The following is a 24,381-nucleotide window of genomic DNA, read 5'->3' on the forward strand; positions in this document are numbered from 1 at the left end:
AAAATGTCTTAATTTTTCAGCTTAATCTCCATCTCCCACCGTTAGGGAATCTTAAGATCCTCCAAGAAATTGAAATTCAAGAAATCTTCATAATTTGTAGTGATGGTTCAAATTTCTTCTAAATTGAAAACATGAAATAGGTTTTATGTCGACTTTATACTCGGAAACTGAAAATAGATTAAAATCTTATGCAACTCATCTCTTATGCTTCAATTCTTGTAAGAACTTTAATAGTTTTGGCTCTTGAAAAATGTGGAAAATTTGGGCCACATTAAGTGATCTTTAAATCCTCCCCCCCAAAAAAAATTCTAACATGAATGCAATATCTTTTGAACAAATTCAAAATTATTAACTTGTATATATTATTTGGATTATTCAGATTACTGTTCTTATATAGAATGTTATTCTTACACCATTTCAGCCGATGTAACCTCTGACCTTCTTCAGGTTTATCTTGGCAAACTCAGGAATCTTTCTGTCAAACTCGGGGTTCTGTATGAAATCTAAAACAGAACCTTTTATTTAATCCATTTTGGGAGCCTTAAACCTATTTGTTACTAAAAATTTCAACCTGCTCATAGTTGACGGAATGAGAGTGTGTTACTCCTAGGGATTAAATAAAAGGTTCCTTTCTAAACTTTGCAAGGATTCTTGAGATTCCAGATTTTCATACTATAATTGTTCACAAGGAACCGTGACATAATGGATAAAATACTAAGTAAAACTTCAGTTGTAAGTGACACTCTTTTGGAGGTTGAAGGTTCACTCATCAGTGTGGTCGATACAAAGAGTACAATTGTCAATTACATAAGACTTCTACCCGGTTATGGCTGACAGAATGGAAACATGCTACCTCCGTGGATTAAATAAAGGGTTCCATTCCATTTGAAATTCTGTGAAGATTCCTGCGTTTAACACAAAGATTCCCAAGTTCAACAAGATACACCTGATGAAGGTAGAAGGTTACATCAGCTGAAACGTTGTAAGAATAAAACTCAACATGAGAATAGTAGTCCAAATAATCCAAACGATACAAATTCTCAATCCTCATCTCAAAAATCGAAAAATCAATTCAATAGTTTGGTTGGTTGGTTGTTTTTGTTTTACGGCATATCAACCCTTTTTGGGTTATTTAATGCCGAATCCAAAGATTTTGAAGAAAACTTTTTAATAGAATATATTTGTTGTTTTCAAATCAGTTTCTATTTAACCCATAGTTGGGACCCTAACAGGTACTACAACTCTGGGTCAGAGTGGACCTGGGAGCAATGGTAATTAAAGGGTGGCTCCACACTCCCCAAAGCCCGCAAGCTGGGGCCTCACCACTGGATATAGTTTAAGGTCATATCCAGGACCTCAATACTTTAGACTTTTAAAAAAAAATGACTCAAGTTTTTATCTCTTAAGTCGTGTTAAAATCCTCAAAAAACAAAGCAAAAAAACAAAAAAAAAAACAATGAAATTTAGGAAATATGTATTAATTAGTGTAAAATTACAACTGGCTTAAAAGTGTACGGCATCAACTGTTGTTGTGGTTAGCTAGTTGATGTATATGGACTCTACATCCTTCCCTGTAGAAAAAAGTATTGGAAATTCCCTAGACACAGAGCCCTGAAGAGCATCCAAATAAAGTGAAGAAAATATTTTTTGTTATGGGTTGCGAAACGTGCGTAAGACAATAAATAAAGCATAGGTATTTGCTAAAAAAATAAATAAATAATAATAAATAGCAAACATGATTGCAAACTGATTTGTTCCTTGGGTCATTGGCATGCATATGTATATATATATGTGTGTGTGTGTATGTCTGTACGTGTGTATATATATGTGTGTGTGTGCGTGTCTTTATATATATATATATATATATATATATATATATATATATATATATATATATATATTGTATATATTTAGGCAGCATTGTCTCATTTAGACAAATATTATTGAATAGCACGGAGTTTTTGTTTTACAATTTTCCTTTTTATCTTTTCCAATCTCCTAATAGTCCTTTATGTGTTCTTCTCGAAATTGTATAAGTTGGATTCATAATCGCGAGCGCTTTCGACAGAAGTACTTCTATCATCCTCATGCATATTTAGAAATAAATGTAGAAATTGTTTTTTTAAATTACATATAATTACAGAAATATGGTATAATAAAATTATGGGGTGTTTGTTCGCACCTGACCTCCATAAAATGGAAATATGTCACCAAGTTTAACAAGTTTTTTTTAATATAGATCCACAGAATATTGTGATAAGTGTTTCAGTGTGAACAGGTATGGTATAATAAATTGTGGGGTTTATCTATTTTATTTTTACTTTCATCATATTTTTCTTTGGTTTTGATACTCCCAAATTCGAAGCTATCTCTTTACAACCCTTCCTTTTCATAACTTATCATACTTTCATAAATCAGAGTCAATTTTCTGTAGGCTGTTTTTGAACCCAGTCAACGACGGGTACTTTTGCTAGTATATATATATATATATATATATATATATATATATATATATATAAAACAAAAAGTAACATTTATGTATAAATATATTTTGTATATAATCACTTTTAGTTACATATAAATAAAATTAATAAAAAATTCTTTTGTTATGACAAAAAAATTATACTTCATTTTTTTCTTAAATCAAAAATACAAGATGGTAACAGTAGTTTTTTTTTTTTGCATTCACTTAATTATAAATGTAGACATTCATAAGTGCTTAGCCGAAACACATTTTTTTGCAACAACATTCTGCAAAATGCAAGCATGCCTCAAAATGACCTCATTTTTACATTTTTAAGTGAAGTTAGTACTCAAAAAAAACTGAATTCATAAATAAAACTAGAAATATATATATATATATATATATATATATATATATATATATATATATATATATATATATATATATATATATACTGGTGTACTGATCAAAGAATAGATTACACACTATTTAAACAAGAAACCAGTATCCTCACTTATACTATAGCAATGATATATAAAATTAATCATTGAAAGGAAGTAGATGTTTATCTCTCCCCTCCAACGACCGGAAGATGTAACGCAAGGTCGGGAAAGTGGGATTTGAAAAGCAAACGTTCTGGAAGAAAAGTACCTTGGCCTGGAAAAAATGTCTCAGTAGTCCTATCAGCATTTGCTGATAGGTGGGCGGGGGGCACATGCAAATAACAATTAACTAACTCCTCTCAAACAGTGAGAAGGAAAAGCATGGGAGGCTGAACCTCCTAGAACTGCACAGCAATATACTTCAGCTAACAGCATAAGTCACTCCACAATGGGCGAGCTTTGAAGCCGAGGGGAACCCCAATTGGAAAAAGGAAGTATACTAAAGCCAAAGTTACATCCAAAAACTATTGTCAAGAAAGGAAGTTTTTTTTATTATAATTATTATTTATTTATTTATTTGTGGCATTCTAAGTGGGGAGTTATGCAAAAGGTGTTTGCTCACATTACATTTAAACTTTTTGCATGTTGGAAGCAGGAAAGGTAATCTAACAGCAAGTTGTCCAAAGGAAGAAGCTATTAGAACAGCAAATTTCCCTGCATTTATAGTGAAGGGGGTGCGATTTTGCGGCAGACGATGTATTCGTTAATAGAAAAAAAAATCAGTTATCTGTTTCTGTTCTTAAAAAAAAATGTTATTAATCGTAGTCGTTCCCTGATAAAAAATTGCTTTCCGCATTAAAAAAAAAAAAGAAACTTATTTTATTGAAACTTTTCTTGCAAAAAAAAGTTGTAATTCTTATATTTTCCATAAAAAATCTTTTTGTTCATAGTTGTTTCAATGCTTTCATCTTTAAAAAATCTAATTTCTTTGAAACAGGTGCTGAAAAAAAATTAACATAAATTTCTTAAAAAATAAATAAATAAATAGAAACATTCTTTCATCAAACTAAACTTACGGTAAGTCTTATCTTCTGTTAAAGTTTTTTTGTTTCCGGCGATTCCAGAGAGAATTTATCGTTTGGCAGTATTCACGTTGGCTTTTTCTGGCAACTTTTCCGACTGCTTACCACTAACTGCCGGAATATGCCGACGTGACCTTGGATCAGGTTCTGGTTCAGTACCGTTTTGTTTTGCAGGATATCAACAAAGTTTTTATGCTTTTAGTTCTTTATATCTGCAAATATTTATTCATGTTGTTTGGTTTGGTTATTTTTAGAGGAAAATTGTTGCTTTTGTTTTTAGCTTTGCAGAACATGATTGAGTTTCACAAAGGGGAAGGGGAAAGAGGCGTTACGAGCCTATCTCTGCTTTATCGTTATTTTCATGGCAAGTGTTCGTCTAAGCTTCAATCTATGGTTCCCCCCTTCGCCAAACTTTCACGAGACACACTCGTCTAGCCAAAACCACTATCAATAATTTCCCACACGCTTTATCTGTGCTTAAACCTAAACGTAGATTCCATGAACAAAGTTTCTTTCTTAGACTGCACGCCTGTGGAACTCTCTATCGTTTGCCTGCTTTCCAGCTGACTACAATCTGATTATCTTCAAGTCCAACATAAACAAGTTCTTGATGAACCGTCCCCCTAAGTAATCCAATTCACAAAATTTGCACTACTTATGATTACTGCGCTACAATCCCATTGACTAATGTATACCCATTAACCCTTATCCTCGAGTGGCCTCCAGTCCTTGATAAGTGGTGACTCTTTTGTAAAAAAAACAATAACATTAATGTTTAGTGCATTTTAGGTCAGGAAGTCGGTATTTTCAGACAACCTGATCTTGTAGTACCAGAGTTTCAGGTTAGATCCAGATTTTGTTGACACAGTCCATGGTTTCAAGATGACAAAATTAGGTAACAAATAATCATTCACTGATAGCCGAGACGGTTCAATAGTTTTAGTTTTATTTAATTGAGAGGCAAACATTTTTTGTCTTTATTTTCACATATCCAAAAATTGTTCTGTGCAATAATTAGACTAATGCGTTTATCAAAAAGAACCGAAAGTCGTTGCAGATATTTTGAAACTTTCCAATTAGACTAATTAATTTGTTTATTTATAGACCTGAAATCAGATCTCTAAAAAGTCTAATATCTTTGCATTTAGTGGAGCTGATGTGAAGAATGAATCACGCACTGCCCTCACCCCCTGATGATAACGGCCACCCACATCAGTTGAAGAGCTTCCGATTTGTGTGGAGTGTCAGTGGTGGAATGCGGACTGGGTGCTTATGTAGTATTGGTCACAAGTGAAAATACCATTACAAGTAAAACATATCTTGATATTCTTATGCATCATGCAGAAATAAGTAACTTCACTGAAATTAGAGAAAAAAAAATGATCGAGTAGAAGGCAGACTTGAACTTTTTCTTATAAATAAATCGTTTTTTCTATCGGCCATTGATAAGAGCAGAAGTACCGGAAGTACTTGTAAAGAAGGGTGTAACAGAGCTGGTAACGCATATGTATCAGCAGCAGCAGCAGCAGCTGCATGACACGTATGCAAATGACCAAGCCAGTGTGCGTGATGACGTCACAGCAGAGGAAGAAAAGGAAAAAAGAGCAAAGAAAAAAGGCACCACGTGGTGAAAGGACCAGCAACGTGTGCCAGCATGAGATGGACGCGTGACCACGTAACGGTATGAGAGATTTGGTTTTGTTAGGTACATGGCGAACTAAGAAACTTTTAAAACGAGATGCAATGCATTGTTGGAAAGTACCATGAATAAATGCTGAGTCGAATTTCTTTCTTTTTTTTATTTTGTTTATTTGGGACTATCTCTGCATAGAACATCGGGTCCAAGAGTAAAATAAAATGACAATGTTACAGGGGGAAGTAAAACAGGTTTTCATTTAACAAACTAAAAATGAAAGATGTGATTTGCGATTTACAATAAAATTGATTTTTACATGTAACTAAACTTCTACTCAATCATTTAATCTAATCTTTTGGTGAGGATACTTATTAAGGGAGTCACCTTATTTGGGGGTTACCAGTTTTTGGGGCGTTTCTTTAGGGGTTTGATTTGGGCGAACTATTTCTTGCGATGAGCTTATTTTAGAAAAATATGTTCAGTAAAAAGGGCTTTCAAGTTTATAATTAAATGTAAGAAAATGAAAGATATGTTATACGATGAACAAACAAAATAACGAGTTCAGAAGACATAGTCACAAAAGAGATATTTTATATATGCTTAAAATGATAGATCACACCAATAGGAAAAAAATAAAATATTTGTGAATATTTTGGAGTTCTTTTAAAACAAGGAGAATTCATTTAGCTGACATATCAAATAAATCTGAGCCGTGCGTTACACGGATGTGAAAATTGTAAATAAAATTTCCCCGCTCAATTATATAAATTATATTCCATTGAAAGTTGTTAATAAGAGTTAATGTTCATTGTTTTTCATATTAGAAAGACAGGTCAGTGAGAAAAATTGGATATATTTCAATGAGTAGTTTATACACATTAGCAGACGATAAAGAAGGGTTAAACGCTTGTGTTTTTATTAATGTTTACGTCCGAGTGTTGCGGGAGTCAAGATATGGCAGGTTTAAGGTCCATGGAAGGGGCGCCAAATGACGTCAGTCTGGGGACTTTGTCTCAAGTTGTTCACTGAAAAAAAAATATGGCTCCCAGAAATGCCATTTTTAATAAAGTCAGAAAATCCTCCAAAATTGGTCCAAAGTATGATTGTTTGTTTTTATTAAGCTAGGTGAGTGTATGCGCAGACAATCTGTACGAAAACGAGTTTAAGTATTCTGATTTTAGACGCCAGGGTGTAAACATCAGTGGTCACACTTATTGCTGCATGATACTCAAGTATATCAAAGAGTTTTTATTTTGAATGAAATTTTCACTTGAACACTACTACAGACTGTGGCTATCCCAAACAAGCAGTTGTAGATAAACATTCGAGGCCGCAAAATACGTTGTGTCTACTTATGCAAATGACCTCTTTTTTCTTACCAACCAATGAGATTTGGTGCTTGATATAAGTAAGCATATTTTGGCTATTCAACCAGTTTGGTGACTAATCTCTAAGTTCTAGTCGATTTTTATTGTAAGCTTGCTCCCTATTACAATAACTGATATTCGTAGAAGATGGTATTCATTGAAGACAGTCTTTGTTGAAGATTTTTAAGCCTTGTTCAATTTGTCAGTCAAAGTTTGAGTCAAATTTCCCTGTAATTATATAAGAATGACATAACGAAGGAAGGAGGCTACAGATTATGTAACCCTTGCTGAGTAGTAGATTCTAATTCATTTCACTGTTCAATCTGCTTTGTAGATTAAAAATTTTGATCAGTTGTCATATATAATGTTTGTTGATACATACAGTCTAATCATGTTGACACGCCGATTCTCGTTTGATCACTGACGTTAAGCAACGTTGAGCCTGGTCAGTACTATATGGGTAATCATTTGAGAATACCAGGTGCTCTATGTAGGAGAGCATTGAAGCCTCCCTACAAAAACTGTAAAAACCTAACATTGTTGACTCCCCTGCAGGGGATATGTAAGTGATTGTGAACCGTTTGTGAATCCCATGAAACTTCTACCGTCAGAAGAAGCTGGTTCAACTCGTCTAGAGTGGGTGCCACTTTAATTCAGTTTGGTATAATGTTTGATCACTAATAAGCTGTTTTAAAAAAGATCAGAGTGACCAAACCAATACAGAAGAAAACCTATTTAAAACAAAGAACAGAGAAGACAGCCCATATTCTTTACTTCAATGAATTTTTCCTGTTTTCTTTGGCTTTCATCTGTCAGCTAACCCTGCTACGTTAACTCTTCTACACCTACTAAATCTCATTCATTCTTTCAATTCAATGTGACTAAATCAACAAAGTCTCCTATTTTGTAAACATAGTGATGTACAGACACACTGCATCGCTGTATCACAGCTCTTCGGTGCAGCTAGATCAGCCCCCATCCCAACAACTATCGAATTGATAGTTTGTAGCTCTATCCATTAGGCTACTGAGACAGGCACCCTTGGCAATGATATCTACCAATGCTTTATGCAAATATTGATCGCCACTCTCACAGTCTTCTATTTATTTATTTATAAATAGATTTGCATTTACGCAGACGATATCAATTGCCAAGAGTGCTCGACCCGCAAATTGCCCCGATTTACTCTTTCTCTGGGGTTATCATATACATGGAAGGAAAAAAAAAAAAGGGTAGGGGTTAAATAATATGTAACCATCTGGGTAGTAGATATTAATCCATTTCATTTTTTTTTTTTTTTTTTTTTTTTTTTGTGGATTAATTTTTTCCCCCAGTCGTCACGTTTAATGGCTAGCCACTAATAAGCAGTATGGAGAAAGATCAAATTGACCCAAGACAACACGGAAGAAAACTCACTTAAAACAAAGAATAGAGAAATCAGTCGATATTCTTTACCTAGACTCATATTCTTTGTTGAATGGAAACAGATTTTGAGTTCAGGTGCACGAAAAAATATGATTAACAATCAAATAAAGTTGTATATTTTTCTTTAAATAATACTTACAGTTGTGTTTTGGATAATTAAATCTATTTATTTCAAAACTATATATATCTGTGTGTGTGTGTGTGTGTGTGTGTGTGTGTGTGTGTGTGTGTATATATATATATATATATATATATATATATATATATATATATATATATATATATATATATATATATATATATATTATTTATTTATTTTTTTTTTTTACAAAATCCGCGACTGATATGAACAAATTATCTTGACGACCTTGAATTTATGAATGCCACTCAACCCCAAACGATTTGATGAATAGCACCCCCAACACATCCACCTTCAATGGTTTTTTTTAATGTAAGTTTCAATTTGCAAAGAAATAATTTGAAAAGTTTAAATATAATTATGGACTACTGTTGGGGGACACACACATATTCACACAAAGAAGAAAGGATGGTGATGGAGGTCAGTCTATTCAATAGAACTCAGAATATGCTAGCCGGACCTGTGGATATTCTACAGCAGCATCTTTCATATGTAATATATTGTTGCTGGACATACGGCGATGGGACGTTTGGCGTGAATGGAGCTCCTGCGATATTTTTATAGCCATTTTGTTAAACCTATAAAAGTATTTATCTAAGTAATCTGGTGTCAAAATATATCTGGTTATTGCGGTTTATCTTCAATATCCTCATAGGAGTCTGTGATATATTTCCATTGTATCGACGCCATCTTTAAATAGAACAGATAATACCCTTGGATCCTAGCCAGAAGAAGGCATATTTTAGTTTCACGTGCGGCCCAAAAGCGACATCATTTTTTAAATTATTATTTTTTTTTACATTGTGTTTTAGTGATCGGGAGATCCTATTTATTAAAAAGGAGTATAGAAGGTGATAACTAGGGCTATGACAAGAGAATATTCTTTTCATTATTTTGACTCTCGAGTATATATCAGTTAATATCTTATATATTTTTAGATAGAGTGATGTGGTTCTCAGTTGATTAACTGTGTCTAACTGTGTCGGATATATACTACAGAGTCAAAACAATGAAAAGAATATGCTGTTGTCATAGCCATAGTGATAACATACTACGAACATTAAATTAACGTCTCTATATACTAATTTAATGTTCGTAGATTGTTATCAGTAGGGCTAGGACAACAGCATATTCTTTTCATTGTTTTGACTCTCGAGTGTGTATCCGTTAATATCTTATCTGCTTTTATATAGAGTGATGTGGTTCTCGGTTGTCTGTGTCAGATATATACTTGAGAGACAAAACAATGAAAAGAATATGCTGTTGTCATAGCCCTAATAAATAGGATTTCTCGATCGAATAATTTATAATCTGGAAACAGTAACGTACGTACGGTAAAGGTACTACGCTATTACTATATACTAGTGGGACCTGTGGAAATTCCACAGCAGCATTTTTCCTATGTAATATATTGTTGCTGGACATGCTGTGAGCGTTCTATTCAGCATGAATGAAGGCACAATCATATTCTAGTTTTTTTATTAAAACTGTACTGCCCCCTTACTAAAATAATAACTTTGATATATTTCATGGGCTGATTATTTCATTACACACACACCAGTCAATTAACTCACATTTTATCATTTTTCATAATTATTGAATATGTTACTATGATCAACAATAATTTTTCATAATTTCAACCCACATTATCGTCTCTCCCTTTACTAAAATATTAAATTTGATATATTGTATCGGCTGATTATTTTATAAAAAACACAACTATTAATTAACTCACATTTCATAATTTTTAATAATTCTTGGATATAGTACTAATATTGACAATGATGTTTCATCATTTAAACTCACCATATTGCACACCTTACTAAAACTTTGATATATTTTCTAGGCTGATTATTTCATTACAAACACATACATCAATCAACTCACATTTCATCATTTTTCGTAATTCTTGGATATGTTACTAATTTCGACAATATTTTTTTATAATTTAAACCAACGTTGTCGCCCAACCTTACTAAAATAATAACTTTGATACATTTGCTGGGCTGATTATTTCATTACAAACACACTAATCAATTAACCTCCATTTCATCATTTTTCATAATTCTTGGGTATGTTACTAATTTCGACAATCATTTTTCATAATTTATACCCATATTATCGCCCTTCCCTCTTTACTAAATAATAACTTTGAAATATTGTCTGGGCTGATTATTTTATTACAAACACACTAATGCATGAAATAACATTTAATCATTTTTCATAATTCTTGGATATGTTACTTATTTCGACAATCATTTTTCATAATTTTAACCCACATTTTCGCCCTTCCCTCTTTACTAAATAATAACTTTGACATATTGTCTAGGCTGATTATTTCCTTACAAACGCACCAATCAATTAACTAATATTTCATCATTTTTTTTCGTAATTCTTGGATATGTTACTAATTTCGACAATAAATTTTTATAATTTCAGCCCTCGTTATCTTCTTCCCCTTTACTTATATAATAACTTTGATATATTGTCTAGGCTGATTATTCTATTGTAAACACATCAATCAATTAAATCACATTTCGTCATTTTTCGTAATTATTGGATATCTTACTAATTTCGACAATATTTTTTTATAATTTAAACCATCCTCGTCGCCTTCTCTTACTAAAAAATTACTTTGATATATTTTCTGGGCTGATTATTTTATAAAAATCATAACTATCAATTAACTCACACTTCATCGTTTTTCTTAATTCTTTGATATGTTACACATTTCGACAATTATTTTTAATATATTTAACCAACATTATAAACCACCCACTACAAACGTAATAACTTTGATATATTATCTGGGATGATTATTTCATTTCAAATGCACCAATCAATTAACTCACATTTCGTCATTTTTCATAATTCTTGGATATGTTACTTATGTCGACAATCATTTTTCATCATTTTAACCCACATCATTGCCCCACTTACTAAAATAATAACTTTGATATGTTGTCTGGTCTGATTATTTCATTGCAAACACACTAATGCATTAAATAACATATTATCATTTTTCATAATTCTTGGATATGTTACTAATTTTGACAATTATTTTTCATAATTTAAACCATTCTTATCGCCCTCTCTTACTTACATAATTACTTTGATATATTTCCTGGGCTGATTATTTTATTATAAACACACAATCGATTAACTCACATTTTATATTTGTTCATAATCCTTGATATGTTACTAATTTCGACAATAATTTTTATAATTAAAACCCCACATTATGCCTCTCCCTCCTACTTATATAATATATTTGATATATTGTCTGGGCTTATTATATCATTACAAACACACCAATCAAGTAACTCACATTTCATCATTTTTCATAATTCTTGGATATGTTACTAATTTTGACAATAATTTTCATAACTTTAACCCACTATGTCGCTCCCCCTTACTTAAATAATAACTTCGATATATTGCCTGGGCTGATTATTTCATTTACAAACAAATAAATAAATTCTGGGTATTCTCATAGTATATATGTTTCACCTATCTTATCCAATCCCGGGTGACGCCGCATATTCTGCTAATATATATAATTCACCTATCTCATTCGATCCCGGGCGATGCTGGGTATTTTGCTATTATATATTTTCCACATATCTCATTCAATACTGGGCAGCGCTTTCTGATAGTATATATTTGCACATCTCATTCAATCCGTGGACTGACTTCATGTCCGCCACCCCACTGTTGAAAATATACATTAAATAAAGTAATGTTTTAATCGTAAATTGTTTCAGCCATTTTCGGGACTGACTTTATATCCCCAACCCACTGCTAAAAATATGCATGAAATAATGTAATGTCTAAATAGTAAACTGTTTTAGCCATTTCCGGGACCGACTTTATATTCCAAACCCACTGCTAAAAATATACATGAAATAATGTAATGTCTAAATAGTAAACTGTTTCAGCCATTTCCGGGACCGACTTTATATCCCAAACCCACTGCTAAAAATATACATGAAATAATGTAATGTCTAAATAGTAAACTGTTTTAGCCATTTCCGGGACCGACTTTATATTCCAAACCCACTGCTAAAAATATACATGAAAAAATGTAATGTCTAAATAGTAAACTGTTTCAGCCATTTCCGGGACCGACTTTATATCCCAAACCCACTGCTAAAAATATACATGAAATAATGTAATGTCTAAATAGTAAACTAATTCAGCCATTTCCGGGACCGACTTTATATCCCAAACCCACTGCTAAAAATATACATGAAATAATGTAATGTCTAAATAGTAAACTGTTCCAGCCATTTCCGGGACCGACTTTATATCCCAAACCCACTGCTAAAAATATACATGAAATAATGTAATGTCTAAATAGTAAACTGTTTCAGCCATTTCCGGAACCGACTTTATATTCCCACCCTAATGTTAAAAATATACATTAAATAAAGCAATGTGTAATGCGTAAATGGTTTCACCCATTTTCGGGACTGATTTAATATCCCCCACCCCACTGCTAAAAATATACATTAAATAAAGTAATGTTTAAATCGTAAACGGTTTGAGTAATTTCCGGGACTGACTTCATATCCCGTAACCCACTGCTTAAAATATACTTGAAATAAAGTAATGTTTAAATCATAAACTGTTTCAGCAGTTTTTTTAAAGTAATACATAAAAACATTAACACGGTTAGGGATTATGTGACCATTGCTTCAACATGAATGTATGTGTGTACTATCAGTTTCAGCATTCCAGTGACTTAAATCCCCCCCCCCCATTTTTTGGTCTTGGTTAAAGGAGGAGAAATCCTTCATTACTGATACAATTCTTATTTTTGTTATTGACCAGAGAGCCCCATTTGGACATCTGATTTCCCCCTAAATTTTTAACCGACCTCATGTCCAATTCCGCCATTGTGGGGAGGCAAGTAAACAAAAAAAAAAAAAAAAAAATCAGAACGGACATTTTCCAGGGCATTTTATAATTAATCAGGAGTAACACTTCCAGGGCATTTTGTAATTAAATCAGAAATAACTTTTTCCAGTTACTTTTTTAATATTAAAACTTTGTTACATTAAACATAGTACCTATTCACAATGCCTCCCCACGGGACAGATTTAAACACCAGGGTCGTGGAGAAAAAATTGTCTTAGTCGTAAAGGATTTCTCTTCCACTGAGAGAGAAGAAGCTGAAATGTAGCACCTGAAGAACAGATACTACACTTTGATCTTAGCCAAAAGGCCAAGAAAGACAAATCATTTTTATTAGCTTTGCCTTAACAGCGACACCAATTTCTTTTTTTTTTTTTTTTTTTTTTTTTTTTTTTTAATTTTTTAGGGTGATAAGGTTTATTTGGAATATTCCACTTTCCTTTTTTAGAGATGCACAGCATGATAACGGACGGAGCGATAAGCGTAATAATATAATGATGATATTGTAGTTGAATGCTAACATTAGGTAGTCTTACATCTTACATGCAGTACAAACATTGTAAGTGAAAAGAATAAAGTAATCTATTTTATAACATGTTATTCAAATGTCAGTATTATTCGCCGGAAAGGAAACATTGAGCCTCGGCCCATTAATTACTAGCTGGCTCTACCCGACGTTGCCCAGGATTAAAAAATGTATTAATATTAAGTAATAGATTTTCCACTGAAAAAGAAAAAGCAGATGGCGAGAACCGAGATCGAAAATGGGACCTTCAGATGTCTAGTCTGATCTGCTACTGTATGAGCTAGCTACAGTAGGCTGCTTACGTGATAAAGGTAAGCCTTAATAAATGTAGTATGTTGTTGTTGTTGTTTCTATTGTATTGTAGTGTTGTACACGGGATCCAACACGTTGTAGCAAAGTCCGTCGCAAGGTACATAGGACAAGTAATTAGTTGACTACTTTCTTTTTGTAACAATGACATTTATTTCTTTATTCTCCAGCAACACGTGACTTCTCGTTGCCGCCGTGAAGTCACCCACGTCTCTAACGTGATCGGCTTCTCTAACGTACTCTCTCTCTCTCTCTCTCTCTCTCTCTCCTTTTTATAGTCTTTTTCCTAACAGTGACGTTATTTTGTATTTCGTATGCATTTGCATACGTGCGTCCATATTCTGTTAAAAAAGCATTGTCGATAATTATTAAAATATGCCACTAGTATAAAATAATTTAAAGTAAATAAAAATGCATTTAACAAAAAATATGTGCAACTATTTTATTTATTTATTTATTATTGAGAACATCGACAAATTCCCCCCCAAAAAAAAAACTGTTCCCTGTTTTCCTTTGCCAACATGCAGAAATTTAAATGTTATGTAAACAAACATCTTGCTACACAACTCCCCACTTGGGATGCCCACTATAAATCTGGTTCATAAATCGCAGTAACTCCTTACGTCTCAGTGGCAATATACCTTATTCAGGTAAAATAAAGTTAAAAAATCAAAATGAAATATTGAGTCTGTAGTTAATATACTATCTATGATAATGTATGCGAAATAGACAGGACCTGTCATATTATAGTGATTGTTGAGTGCTTGTTAAGATAGAGTCGACGGATCGATTTTTTTAAATATGTAGTTTTAAGCTAAAACAACATTTACTTAATTGTCGTGTCGAAAATAGTAATATATCCAAAAATTACGAAAACTTATAGAATAGAAAAACTGCTATTTCACCCAATTTTCAATAAAAATTACATTTAGCTATAAATAATTTTCTACTTGATGAATCGTCGTAATTTTTTAGATATATTGCTATTTTTGACATAACAATCAAGTAAGCATTGTTGTTTTAGCTAAAATTAATATTAAAAAAATGATCTGTTGACTTTCTTTTAAAAAGCACCAATTGTTGTTTATTGTTTACCATGCAGCTAATATATCTAACAAGAAAAAAGCTTGATTCTAGTAAAGCAATTGGCCCCGGCAGCATTCCAGTCGTAGTGCTCAAAAAACTTTAACCGGAACTAGTTCTCATACTTACAAAGCTGTTTAAACGTCGCTTTAAAGAGAAATGTTTCCCAACGCCTTGGAAAATTTCATCAGTCTGTATTGAAACATTCCAGTAATAGATCATCTTTCCCTCAGTACAGACTAATTAGTCTCCTGCACGTCATGAATAAGTTGCTGGAAACTGTAATAAACAGAGAAGTGGTCAACCACCTCAGCAAAAATAACCTGCTCAGTGACATGGTTTCCATTCTGTGAGATCTGCAGTTGATGTACTAACTGTTATATCACACAGGATTAGCAAATCGCTCGATGGAGCCTTTGTCTCTAGAGCAATAGCTCTTGACATATCAAAGGCTTTTAATAGAGTGTGGCATAAAGATCTACTTCACTAGATCGCCAGCTATGGAATTGCTAGGAATGTCCTCTCAGTCATAAAATCCTTTCTCTCAGATATGCTAATTAGAATAGCCGTTGATGGGCAGAAATTAGAAACTCACTGTATTAAGCTGGTGTCCCTCAGGGTTCCATCCTGGGGCCCACCCTATTCCTAATCTTCATCAATGATCTCCCAAATCACATTCTTAGATCATTCATAAACATTTATGCAAACGATACCACAATCTATGGCGATACTTCAAAGGCCAACAATGACAAAGGTCTTTCTGATTCTCTCTCTTCTAATTTTGAGAATGTGGTGCAATGGGGAAAAAGGTGGTTGGTGAATATTAATGCATCGAAAACTAAGCTTCTCTCCTTTCATCATAATCGTTCTGATCCCCCACCACACCCCAACTGAAATGAATGGCTCTAGTCTTGGGGAAGCCCTGTGTCTTGACAAGTTTCTGGGACTGGCTTTCACTCCTGATCTGAAATGGAACACATACATCAAATCGATTGTCAAGATCGCTGGAAAGATGGTTGGATCACTCTACCGCTTCAGTAAGTATCTCACTGACGATGCGATCCTCTCTCTGTATGAGTCAGGTGCGCTCTACAATGGAGTACTGTTGCCACATCTGGGCAGGAGCTGCTTGGCACGCCCTATCCTGCCTTGATAGAGTCTAAAACCGGCTTCGAAACTTAGTAAGTGATTTTTTCTTTTCTTTTGCAAAGGCATCACCACTTATCAAGGCCAAGAGGCCACTCGAGGGTAAGGGTTAAAGAGTGTAAAGTATTGGAAAATATAGTAATCGTTAGTAATGGAAATTCGGTAAATTTGTTAACTTATATGGAACGGCTCATCAAAATCGTGTATATGTTAGACTTGAAGACAACCATATTGTAGTCAGCTGGAAAGCAGGAAAATGGAAGACAATTCCATAGGTGTGCAGTTCTAAGAAAGAAGCTTTGTTCATGGAATCTACGTTTAGGTTTGGGCAGAGTAAAGAGTGGGGGAAATTAGTGATAGTGTTTTCTGCTAGATGGGTGTTTCTTGTGAAAGTTTGGTGGGAGGGGACCATAGATTGGAGCTCAGCCGAGCACTTGCCATGAAAATAACGATAAAGCAGAGACAAACTCGCATCATCTCTTCTGTGAGAAAGAGATTGCAGGGAAGAGAAAAGGACATCCCTACGAGGCTATGAAGTCTATTTTGAACTCTATCAAGGCAGGATAAGTCCTTTCTAGCAGCTCCTGCCCAGATGTGGCAACAGTATTCCATCCTTGGACGTATCTGGCTCTTATATAGACAGACAATTGCATCAGCAGTGAGATATCTACTGGATCGATAGAAGGATCCCACCATTTTTCCAGCGGCCTTGGCAATGGATTTAATGTACGTGTTCCATTTAAGATCAGGAGTAAAGGTCAAGCCCAGAAGCTTGTGAAAACGTGAGGCCTCCCCAAGACAAGAGCCATTCATTTCAATTGATGCCAGACGGGGATTAGAGCGTTGATGATGTAAAGATAAAAGCTTGGTTTTAGATGCATTAAAAGTAACAGGCCACCTCTTTCCCCATTGTACCACTTGTTCAAGATCAGAGGAGAGAAAATCGGAGAGAACTTGGTCGTCTACAGTCTTAGATGTTCTGCTATAGATAGTAGTGCCATCAGCATAAATGTCTACGAATGATGCAAGGATGTGATTTGGAAGATCATTAATGTAGATCAGGAAGAGAGTTGGGCCCAGGATGGACCCCTGAGGAACTCCGGCATTAATACTGTGAGCTTCTGATTTCTGCCCATCAATCACTACTCTTATGAACCTATCAGAGAGAAATGATTTAATAATTGAGAAGACATTTCCAGCTATACGGTAGCTGGAGATCTTGTGAAGTAAACCTTTATGCCATACTCTATCAAAGGCCTTTGATATGTCGAGCAATTGCCCTAGAAAGGAAGCCTCCGTCGAGAGATTCGCTAATCCTATGGGATATAACTGTAAGCACATCTGCTGTAGATCTAGCAGAACGGAAACCATATTGCGTGTCACTAAGAAGGTTATTTTTGTTGAGATGGTTGATTACTTCTGTATTTAACACAGATTCCAGCAACTTACTCATGACGCACAGGAGCACTTTTTTCTTCCCTGCAATCTCTTTCTCACAGACGAGACGTTGCGAGCCTGTCTCTTGTCTCTCGTTATTTTCATGATAAATGCTCATCTGAACTCCAATCTATGGTCCCCTCTTGCCAAACTGTCAAAAAAAAAAAAAAAAAAAAAAAACACTTGACTAGCTAAAATCCCTATATATGGCTTTCCCCACTCTCTATCTGTGCCTACTTGTAGATGCAGATTCCATAAACAAAGCTTCTTTCCCAGAACTACCCACCTTTAGAACACTGTTCTGCTGGCATGCTTCCCGACTAAATACAACATGGTGGCATTCAAATCTAATGTAAACAAGTTCCTGTTAAGTCGTCCTCATAAATAATTAAATTCCACCCAATTTACATCATTAACAATTACTTCACTACCACCTTAAACTCATTAACTCTTATCCTCGAGTAGCCTTCGGGCCTTGATAAGTGATGACTCCACCCAAGTAAAAAAAAAAAAAAAAAAGATACTAGTTATAGGGGAATTAGGGAAAGAACACCGGTTGTAGTTATACCGGTGAGTGGTTTCCCTTGGTTTGTTAAGCAGATAACTGACGAGGATTTTGAGAAAGCACCTGCTTCCGTTGGGTGGGTCAAAACCTATGTGAGAGAAAGCATGCAACCTCGCAGGGTAGAACACACTTATCCTCCATCTTAGATACAAACCTTACATTGGTGGCACATATCCATCCTATCAATGATATTATGAACATTTGTATTGCTCTGTTATGTTGTATTACTTGTCCGTATTGCATTTGTCAATGTGTTAATAAATGTCTATATTTGTACTTGGGTTCCATCTAGTTAGTCATTATTAGGGCTTTGACAACAGCATATTCTTTTCCTTGTTTTGATTCTCAGGTATATATCCATTGATATCTTATATGTTTTTATGTAGAGTGATGTGGTTCTCGGTTGATTAATTGTGTCTGTGTTGGATATATAGAGTCAAAACAATAAAAAGAATATGCTGTTGTCATAGCCCTAGTCATTATACATAATTTATGCTTGTTAAGTATTTTCCGTTTCAGATTAATTAAATTCATTATGCGATAGCAGCACGTCCCAATCCGTCATAAGATGAAATACTGCTGCCACATCTAAGGAGGCGCCACTCAGAGCACTCTTTGTTGGCTAGAAAAAAATTGAAAATTAACTTCAAAATCTAGTGGAAGACGATCTTTTCTATTCTGTACACCCGTTTTTCATATAAGAGACATTGTTAGTCTCTTTCTACTCTATCCATGGAATATCTGATACCCCCTTTATAAAACATTTACAACACAAACTCGCTTTGATACCAGAGCCAAAAATTAAAAAAAATTTTTTTTTTTAAACTTTCCTTTCTTTCTCCATTTGCCTATCGTCAGACAAAATTTTGGACGAACAGAACTTTTTCACGACGGCTTCCTCTCCGTGGAACACATTACTGCGAGATTGCTTCCTTCCGGATTACATGGTCATCTTCAAATCTAATGTCAACAGGTTCCTTTTGTAAACCGTTTCCAGAAGTGATCAAACTTAGTTCATGCCATGAATTATTACCAACTCTCTTATAAGGTTATTTATTTTTCAACTGACAATCATTTCTTCTCATTAGTTCTTATCCTCGAGTGTTTTCTCGCCTTAAGAAATCGTGACACATTAGTACAAAAAAAAAAAGGATTTAGACAAATTCTGTATTGCCTTCACAAACGGGTTAATGAAATTAAACAGTCACACAGGGACTCCCCATAAAACTGGAATCAATTTCCTTTGAAATTCAACCTCTTATGTAAACAAATATGGTGGATAATAAAATCGTTACTTTTCTATTCCAGACTTAAAAGTCTGGACAAGAAAAGTAACGATTTTATTTGCTAAAATAATGAGAAAAAACAAATACAGTGAAAAAGGAAATAAGCTTAAAAGAGTTACACTTCGTTCTATTTATCTGCTTTGCCACTAGGGGGCCCGAATGTGACAGCTGATCTAGGTTGATGTGGATGTGTAGGTGTGGTCTATATTGAACGTAAAACGGTTGTTCAATATTAGCCCCTGATCAGAATCAGTCCGTGGAGGACAACGAGTGCAATACATGAGAGTAATACTTCATTAATTCTGAAATGGTTTTAGATCACAATAATAAACCTACTTATCATCTATACATCTCGTTTTTATATCCTTCTCGTTGCAAGTTTTTTTTTCTTTTTTTTTTTTTATCCAATAAACTTGTCCAGAAACAAATTCCGTTCACTCCATTTTCTTGATTAGATCGTCTATTGCATTTTTCTTTCATCTTTTATGAGTCATTATTTATGCTTACATTACATTATATTACATATACGATTATGAGAGATGTGGGTGGCAGGGGCTCTGATAGCAATAAGGGCCGGTTGTCTAGTGCAGGGAGGGTTTCACAAAGTGAGGGTCTCCGAAAGCTCTTTCTTAAAGAGGATCAAATGCTTTAATTAGAAAAATTAAATGGCTGCAGACATTAAATTATTGATCTTTTTTTTTTTTTACTGGAAAAAGATATGATACATAACTCCAGGTGTAAAGAGTTTCAGGATAGTTCAAGAAAAACTAAATACAAATGCATCAATTTTTGATTAATCAACAACCAAAAATGGTTGTAAACATGAAAATATACTCAAATCACGAGTAGGAACAATTGATGAACAAGTATATGTTAAGGGTTTGTATTACTGTACACATAGATTCGAAAAAGTTGTCAAAAAACAAATATAGAACAAATAAATGTTATCAAAGGCAAGATAAGTTACTTTTCTACCTAACTGGATATATTTTTTGTGTTTTTATTCAGCGTAACATGTTTATTCAGCTCGAAAAACATGCAGTGTTTACCGATGTATTGGAAAATTCAAAATGGCAGCCGACTCTCTCTCGGAGAGGGTACGTTTGGGAAAAGGTATTATAAATAATAAACTAGACAAAATATTGTTAGAAAACAACCGAATACATGTCAACTTATGTCACGGTAACATATATTGAGCGAATTTCTAACAGTATTTTGTCTAGTTTATTATTTATAATACCTTTTCCCAAACGTACCCTCTCCGAGAGAGAGTCGGCTGCCATTTTGAATTTTCCAATACATCGGTAAACTCTGCATGTTTTTCAAGCTGAATAAACATGTTTCACTGAATAAAAACACAAAAATATATCCAGCTAGGTAGAAAAGTAACTTATCTTGCCTTTGATAACATTTATTTGTTCTATATTTGTTTTGTGACAACTTTTTCGAATCTATGTGTACAGTAATACAAACCCTATGTTAAAATTTGAAATTAATGTTTTTCATATTTATTTTAGAAATTATCTTGTTAAGTGCTCAGTGAAAATCCTTTGATCTGCTTGGGGCTTCATGGTGTCCTGAAATTTAGGAAACACTGGTCTAGTGCACTACAACTTCTGCTAGTACTCACTTAGGGTGACCTCTATATGCTTTTACGTCCCAGTAGCAATGTGCCTTGTTTGGAGTGAGTTTAAGAAAAAAAAAAAAAAAACGTAAAAAGATAAAAAAAAAATAAACATGGCGAATGTGATCACAAAAAGAGACAAAACGGGTCTACACCAAAAATAAGATTGTTTTTATTTCATCTGTAATACCTCTCTCTCTCTCTCTCTCTCTCTCTCTCTCTCTCTCTCTCTCTCTCTCTCTCTCTCTCTCCATCTTTCTTTCTCTCTCTCTCTCTTAATGGAAATTGCTCCAGACAAGGCATGAAGCCACTTGATGTAAGGAAAGTGAATCATGGGGTTACGTCCGACAACCTCAAAACTCCTGCTTCCCTTATTTTGTGGTGACCTCCATGTTAAAAAAAAAAGAAAAAAGAAAAAAAAAGAGCTAAAAAATTACTTCAAGGTAAAAAAACTAGGCAAAATAAGTGTTATATAGACATATTTCGACGTAAAAAATAGCAATTCTTTCCCCTTCGTCAGAAACACAATTCATGGAATGTGAGGATTAAGGGACAAAACAAGGGAAGCAGGAGTTACGAGGTTGTAGAACGTAACCCCCTGATTCAATTTCTGCTATCATTATTAAAGTCCATGTTTTTGTGTTCCGGTTTGCTTGCCTCTCGAAGAGGGCAGAATTCGACACAAGGTCAGTTTTTTAAATGTAGAGACTATCCAGCTCCTCATAAAGGGGCACTACGAAGTGGAACAAAAACAAAAGTTGCCTTAGTCTATAAGGATTTCTCCTTCCTGATCAGGGACAGAAATGATGAAGTGTAGTATCAAAACAGATACTACACTATATAATATTTATTAGCAGAAATATAAAAACAATTACATTAGCACTTTGCTCTTAACCAACAGGCCAAGGAGATTGTTATAGAAATCGATATGTTGACAGAATATACAAATAAGTTCAAATAAGGGTTAATTTTTTCACAAAAAAAAAAAAAAAAAAAATAAATCTAAAGATAACAATGAAAATTCCCATCGATTTCACCCGGATCCACGAGGAGCAATTATTAGTTAATTACATAAAAGACCTATTAATATAATTATATCAAAAATTAAATCTTTAACAAAGTAAAACTTATCAAGATAAGAAAAGCTCAACACTATTAAGAAGGGCAAACAATAATATTATCATAAAAGATGAAGAATAAAAGTTATATATAACTTTATTATATCATCAGAACAATTAGGAAAAGTTAAGAAGAAAATTAAAAAAAAAACTCCTTAGACAATGGTATTTCGAAGTTAAATGCTTCTCATCAGAAAAGAAGAATAAAGTGCAAATATAGAAAAGAAATGGCTTAATGACATTTAAATATGAAATAAGAATGAAGGAATAGGATGTCATTAAGCATTTATTTTCTATATTTGCATTTTGTATAATACTGGCCTGTCTCATCTTCTGATGAAAAGCATTTAGTTTCGAAATACCATGATCTAAAGAGGTTTTTGGTTTTTTTTTTATTTTCCTCTTCACTTTTCCTTATTGTTCTGATGATATATAAAAAAAGTTATATATAACTTTTATTTCTCATCTTTCATTTTAATATTATCAAAAGACCTGTTAGAAATAAGGAAAGAAAATTATTTTTTTTAAGATTCTTTTATCATAAAACTAACATTAAATTCAATAAACAATATCACGGCGAAGAATGTATTAAAAAAAAGTTAAAACGTTTAAATAATATTTTTTATTGATATTTCTGGTATTGTCTTAAATAATCAAAGAAAAAACTGGAGTTTGTTTCGATTCATTAATGTCATTTCCGTTTTACAGAAACCTTAATAAACGCAACATAAACAAGTAATGTTTTTTAAGGACAACACCGAGCTGACAGTGAATGGTCTAGCATAAACGCATTGTTGAACACATCCGGGCGTTCACAGAACACACCCGGGCATTAACGGAGCACATCCGGGCGTTCACCAATTCATGAGTCTTCAATTGGTGCGCATCAATTGGTGCGCACTTGTATGACAATAAAGCATGTGGTGAAGCGTATTCGGATGACTGTTTTCGCATTGTACACAAGGCCCATTCCAAACAGCATCTGAATATTTTGGAGGCCATAAGTCTACTAATGCGCAGACCATTGCTCTGTAGGCAAAAGGAAATTGGACCTATTTAAAGAGCTCTAATGAACAACAACAACAAATTTTTTAATGCCTACATTGCGTCAATAAGTTTCTGAACTTATTTGCAAACAAGTTCATTTTCTTTTCCCGTCTCGATTTCTGAAATATGAACGATATATCACGGGTTATTCATTTACTTAATTCGCCCCGTGTATTTATTTCACCTCTCCCCTCGCCTCTATTTTCAATTATGTGTAAATTGTTTTATTTAAATCGTTACCGACGTCATCTCTTGAAAAGTGTCGGTTGAAAGGTTCCTCGAGGTTCTTTTTTTTTTTTTAGTCGAATAGTCTTTTGACTATTTTTCTCCTGTATAGTTTTCTTTTTAGTTTTTTTTTCCTCATTGATCTTTCTCATAATTTTAATAATTACTCCATTTATCCTTTTTAAAACTTATATATATATATATATATATATATATATATATATATATATATATATATATATATATAGAGAGAGAGAGAGAGAGAGAGAGAGAGATATATGTATAGTCATCTACATACAGTACTGTTTCGCTGTTTCACAGCTCATCAGTGTGGCTAGACAAGCAAAGACCCCAAACCAGAATCGAAACTCGATCGCCCAAACGACAGTCGGAGCTTCTAACTGTTGCGCTATACGGCTGCTGCTATGTGGGCAGTGAATTAACAATGTTTTGACGTTGTCCAAATACCTAAGCTCAATTTGTTTACACAAAGAGCATCGCTTCATACGCTAATGGTAATTTGTATATGAGTGTGTGTGACGGAAAGGACCGAAGCCACCTACAGATTCTCCAACGTAACAAATTAAAGAATAGACGTCTAA

The 24,381-nt window shown here is 33.8% G+C and overlaps 1 protein-coding gene and 1 non-coding gene across 2 annotated transcripts in view; both read right to left on the reverse strand.

The window, feature by feature from the left end:
- The window catches only part of LOC145267033 (tripartite motif-containing protein 2-like), a 569,514-nt gene that overhangs the window by 171,670 nt on the left and 373,463 nt on the right, over positions 1–24,381 (reverse strand). The window lies entirely within an intron of this gene.
- LOC145273938 (U2 spliceosomal RNA) lies at positions 13,546–13,736 on the reverse strand. The gene has a single exon (XR_013866565.1). It is a non-coding gene; the product is annotated as a U2 spliceosomal RNA (small nuclear RNA).

This window comes from Euprymna scolopes, chromosome 4 (assembly GCF_053919585.1).
Source record: "Euprymna scolopes isolate OS-2025 chromosome 4, ASM5391958v1, whole genome shotgun sequence".
Taxonomy (NCBI): domain Eukaryota; kingdom Metazoa; phylum Mollusca; class Cephalopoda; order Sepiida; family Sepiolidae; genus Euprymna; species Euprymna scolopes.